Below are 6178 nucleotides of genomic sequence, written 5' to 3'. Positions count from 1 at the left end.
GATTTCATGATCATTAACATAACCATGAGAGAGATCATGATGTATTTACAAGTTATTGAGGTGCTACAAATGATTTATTGGGTTGATGGAGTAAGAGATTGTAGAATGGAAAGAGTGGAGAATAGAGTTGCACTTCCTCCAAAGAGGAAGGTTAGGAGGGAGGATGTGAAAAAGGGAGAGTTGGGGTTTTCTCTACTATTGATCAAGAAACAACATGAAGTTGAAAATATAGGTGTGTGTCCTTGAGTCTCTCCAAGGGGGGCTATTTATAGTTGTGTAGGAGTGGGATTATGCTACACTTAATTAGAGTAAGTGATTAGACCTAATTAAGTGTCCTTTGACCACTCATTGAATATTGGACATAAAAGGGACTATTTATTCACCAAAAATATCATTTTAGACCGTGAAGGCTCCATAGGGGTGCATAATGTAGGTGGGCCCCACCATGAGGCCCTACGGGTGGCTCCTGCGGGGTATCTCAACTTGTCTGTCTTGGCATTTAGAAAGCTTCTTTAGGTTGGTCCCATCACATGCAAGTGACCTTGAACACTCATTGCTCTTCTAGAAGATGAGTAGGGGAAAAATAAGATCTCACCCTCTTGATTTACTTGATTTACAGTTCCCTTTTACTGCGAATCTGATAGATTTACACTATTTTGACCATAACTTTTTACCTGTAGCTCGGAATGACATGCTTCAAAAGGCAAAATTGACCTTCTCAACATATTTGATATGAATTTGGACTATTATTCACGCCCATGCACCAAGGAATTCGGTTTGGGAGGTCCACACTAGGCTAGGAAACCTTTTGCTTCCAAGTCTTCTTGTATGGGCCCTTTGCTTGTATGCATGTAAGGGGAATCGTGCTTTTTCAAAAGGCTATGATGCTTAAACAAATAGAGGAGGGACCAATATTATTTGCTTGTGAAAAGAATATACAATTGGAGTCTTTTTGAAAGGAGAAAAACTATATGTATATTCTTAAGAGATATTGGGCCACCTATGTAGGGGGCATAGAAGACTTGTAGAGAGGGACCATAATCTTTGGTAAAGACAAGTGGAGAGTTGATTTCCATGGGAATTTATCTATATGGGGTGGAAGATGGATATATTATTTTTCTACTACTAATTCAAAAGAGGTAAGAAAGTTTGGGGGTATATAGTTGGTTATTGTATGCTTATTCTATTTACAAAGCAAAAAAGAAAAGGGTGGTAATATAAATATATGACTAAGGTGACATTTTTGAGAAGAGTATAATGTATGTGTCGCCACAAAGGTTAAACAAAGATGGGGAATTTACTCTAGATAACTTAATAGCGTAGAAAAATATGTACACATATGAGGAAGAGGACGTTGAGTAGGCTGACAAATGTTGCAAAAAGATGGTTACCATTTTATGCCACTCAATAGAAAGTTGAGGTAGTCATCAACAACAAAGATATAGTGGCGAAAGAACTAAATCTGCCAACCGAAGATATGACAATGAGAGTAAGAGATAGGAAAACCATTGGAATATTCACAAAGAGTACAACTACCTCCACCTTCTTTTATCTTATGCTAAAGCTAGTAGAGGATCTCGCCCACGTATACCACCAGCACTTCCTCTTCCTTGCCAAGAAACCACCAAGACCCACGACCCCAAATCATCTTGCTACAACCACACTCATGCAAGTATTGAAGTTGTCGGGTAGACAATCCATAGATCATGCTCAATATGTGCTTACAACACTCAAGAGTACAAAGAAGGAAGGGAAAGCCACATAGTTAGGATATTTTGAAGTCTTAACCCGAATTGTATACCATGCCATTGGGATGGCCGATAACTTGTCACAAGCCCTAGATTAGAACACATGGATAATCACTGAGAAAGCTTAACCCTCTCCACGAGCCACAAGAACAAAAAAAAGGCATTTGTAAGTCAGATGAAGGGTCTACTGAAAGCTCACATAAAGCCCATAGCAGTGAAAAAATTTCTGATAATGAAGAAAAAAGGACAAAAAGGAAAGATATGATGAGAAAGGTAGTGACGGCTCATCAAGAAGAACCTCCACAGAAGAAGAAAAGGTTTGAAAGGGAAAAGGAAGCTACATTAGGCAAAATTTGGACTCACAAAGGGGCCCTTTAAGGAGTTTGACTTTACCTCTCTCTACCAAAATGGGCGCATGGATAAATTTCTACAAACAAACTCCAAAGTTGGTGGAAATTTGACAGTTAGAATGTCCTTTTCAAGCTCTATCTACTGATATATAGCACGCCATGAGATTTCTCATATTTAAGAAGATTCTTTTTTTTTAATTCACTTAGATTCCGATAGAGTTGTCACATCATAGGTGAATCAAAAAAAGAATCTTCTAAAATATGAGGAATCTCATGGCGTGCTATATATCAGTAGATAGAGATTGAAGAGGACATTCTAACTGTCAAACCTCCCCCAACTTTGGAGTTTGTTTGCAAAAATTTATCCATGTGCCCGTTTTGGTAGAGAGAGGTAAAGTCAAACTCCTTAAAGGGCCCCTTTGTGAGTCCAAATTTTGCCTAATGATGAACGAAGTCGACAAGCTATAGGACAGACTTCAGCTCTATGGGATCCAAGGTAAGTCAAGGGTTCTAGGACCAAAGAACCTGAGAAGAAGCTCCAAGAAGATCCTATAGAGACGCTAGAAAGGATGTATGTGGAAGCTAAATCCCTGAAAATACAAGAGGCATTGGCATAAGCTCAAAGAAAAGCTAGAGAAGAATCAATTGCTCAACAACCACAACAAGCAGAAGCTAAAAAACCAGCTGAAACATAGCATGAAAGGGAGGTGATGTCTCCATGACTACACTCACCCATTACCAAATAGTGGGATTAGCCTCTTCCTAGTCCAAGATCTTCATCAACTGACCAATCAGATGAAATCATGGAGATGGGTTAAAGAAAGAGAAGGAAGCCATTCAAAGAATCTACCAAAAAAAACCAAAGATGAGGCTGGACCTTCCAAAGATTCTCAAACAGTATCCAAAGAGTGGGAAATGACTGATGAAGGGATCACTCGAGTCAATTAATATGCAAAGTAGATGCAACTGATGACTGGAAAAATGCGGACAACAACTCTTAGCCGTAGTGCTAAAGCTTGATAACTTGAACAAGTGATTGATGCGCTCCAAGGCGAGATTGAAGACAGAATGAATATCATTGAAAATATTTAAATCCAAATCAAAGAGCTCAATAACAAAGCATAACAACATCAACACATGAAGGAAAAGTAAGAAAAGAAGATGTAAGAGTTTTAAAGGAACTCCTCACAAAGTTATCGGATGCCTATAAAAGCAAAGAGCAGCACCTGATTGAAGTGACAAATTAACTAATGAATACTAGTCAGTTTGTACAAAATATCCATGTACAATTGAATGTAGCAAATGCTTCTTTGAAATACTTAGATCAGAGAATCAATGAACCAACGGCAATTCTTAAAGAAAATAAGGGAAAACCCATCAGTCCCTTCTCTTAAGGGGACTGAAGAAGTTTTTCTAAGAGAAGGGAATGTAGAAACTCTAGAGGAGGCAGGCACCAATCACTGACAAGGAACAAGTTCCAAAGTTCTAGCTCTCTAAAGCTGAAGAAGATGCACTTAAAGAGAAGATTGGTCAAGAAGTGGATGCTAAATGGAAAGCGACTATGGATTGGGAGTTGAGAGTACTTCACTCTATCAATGTAACTCAGCTCACTCCCAATATAATCAATTCCCAGTGTCATCAATAGCTGCTTCCATATCCTTTGATAAAGGTAGAGGTCTTGCAAGTAAAAGAAAGACTCTACAAAGATATTCAAGACCAAGGGTCAGGTGCTCTCCACCCGTCATGGAGGAAAATTTGGCTCAACAAAAACTCAAGGTACCTCAAATTGTTTACAAGTGAACCGGCATCAATTCAAAAGGACCTAATATTCTATTCTGTACCAAGGGTAAGGACATGGCAAGCACATAAAGCACAAAAAAAGAAAAGGCCGACTTGGCTTAACTAGTCAAAATTTCCATCACCAAAGCAAGGATAGGCAACTGACACATGGTGAAAATGATAACGGGCGCCATGACCTTCTTCAAGAGCCTCCTTGACCTCTCGTGTGTAATGCTTCTTAAAATCTGCAAAATGCTGCTCACATGTATCCAAGTTTTTCATGATCATGAACAAGTGAGAGCCCCGTGGATGTCCTTTTTAGAAGGTAACCAGGGCTTATGCTATGATTTAAGTGTGCAACCTTCAGGAGAATTTCTTTACTGATTCTATGCTAGATACATGTTCTTTCCATCAAGGAATATGTTGGCATTGAATAAAGCCTTTTACACCACGTTCTTCACATGGCGTACAATTTTTTTTGGATCGGTGATAAGCAATCTAACTACAAGGTTCATCGGATATTCTGCCATAAAACTAAAGAATAGAGTTACTACTCAATTTTTGCAAGTCCCTCACAAAGAACGGTGCAACTGATATCAAAAATCGGTCCAAGTGCTTAAAGACCACCTCGACAGCCGTCAACCCGAAGAATACTTCATTCCATGAAACTCTTTCAAGGGACGACACACTCGAGGAGGGGGGGAATGATAGCACCAAGCTAACCCATGCAACATTTTTTGGGAGCTTCATTGTAATAACACTTATTATTTTAATAAATCAAGAATATTGTAACTCCTATTTGATGAGTGGATATTGTAATCTATGAGCCGGAGCTATAAGCTTCCAGACTATATTAGTTAATCCTTGGTTAGAGCTCCCAGATGATTAGTTTTTTACCTAAGAAACCTTGGCTAAGGTCTAAAAGCCAACTTTGTAAAGTTTTTATTAAGTTTTTGGATAATGAGATACACAGTGTGAGCTTAGGATGCTCTTTTCTCTCCTTCTCCTGCTTCTATCTCCCTTGTTAGTTGCCACATTTTAGTGTCGTCTATTGCGCTACAACCATAGGTAAGAGCTCTACGGATTCACGTAAGCATATCACAATAAAATGTAGCATTTGACATCATCAACCTTAAGCTTAAATTTCATAATAAGTAGGATTTTAAGCTAGGAAATCACAAAGTAAGTACTGGTTGGGTATCGGGACATCATTGCTAAGCATTTAGATGTATTCAGAGTCAAAAACGACTAGGTCAAAATCTCACTGTTGTTATTAATTTCATTTTTGGCCACTCATTGAAAGTGAGATTTGAGATCATAAGCATGTGTTCTTAGGTCTTTTATACTTCTCCTAGAAGTTTTATAGAATTTGGATGTCGTTTGATGCGGTAACGATTATGGTTTGCTTGCCGATTAGCAACTAGCTTTTGATGACTTAGGTCATTTGAGTGTAGCTTGAGTTAGATCCAATATATTGATGTTTTCTTGTAGCCTCCATGAACTAGTTGAGTCAGCTTTGTCCCATGGATTGATATTATGTTCTTGGTTCTTGCTTATATGTCCACAATAAGATAAGAGTGAGCTTTGGAATCCCACCCACAGGTTCTCTTTTGTAGCTCTCAATTGGCTCCTCACTATAGCAAGTGAGTGGAAACATATTGACTGATGAGGGTTTCAATAGTTTGTGTGCATCAAACAATTGATCTGTTCTCTTGAGGTAAAGGCGGTTGTTGGCCCAACACTATTGGATGCTTGTCTTCACCTTGTCGCTACATTATTTAAAGCTATTGGTATATCGGTGGTGGTCATGGAAAAGACTACATCCTTGAAGGTCCATATGGCCTTTCCCTCATGTAATTCCTATCAAAAAAAAATATTCATCTCATGATTGGTATAATTTTGTTTGATCGCACACCACTTCAAGATTCCTACTACATTTACTGTTGGTGATGATTATCATACATTCGGGTTTTGTCAATACATCATATGCGTTCTTTGATCACTTCTTTGAGCATTTGATCAATACTTGGTACATGTGGATCCTCAATACTCCAATTTGTTGTGGAATCACTTGTGGTAGAAGAGATGTTGTTCGTCCTATGGTCTATATCTTCTGTTACCTCTACATAAACCTTACAATCATCAACTAGACACAATGCTTCTTTAGTGACTTGCTCAAATGAAGTGCAAGCTTTTAAACGTAGATCCTTTTAGAGAATTTTTTTCCTCAAGACCTCTATAAAGAGAATTAATAATATCTTGTCTTGTAGTAGCTCTCTAATTGTACACCTTTCTATGTAT

This window comes from Adiantum capillus-veneris, chromosome 26 (genome assembly GCF_014529385.1).
Source record: "Adiantum capillus-veneris isolate H3 chromosome 26, ASM1452938v2, whole genome shotgun sequence".
Classification (NCBI taxonomy): Eukaryota; Viridiplantae; Streptophyta; class Polypodiopsida; order Polypodiales; family Pteridaceae; genus Adiantum; species Adiantum capillus-veneris.
The sequence above is the reverse complement of the archived record's forward strand: the minus strand, read 5'-3'. Positions refer to the sequence as shown.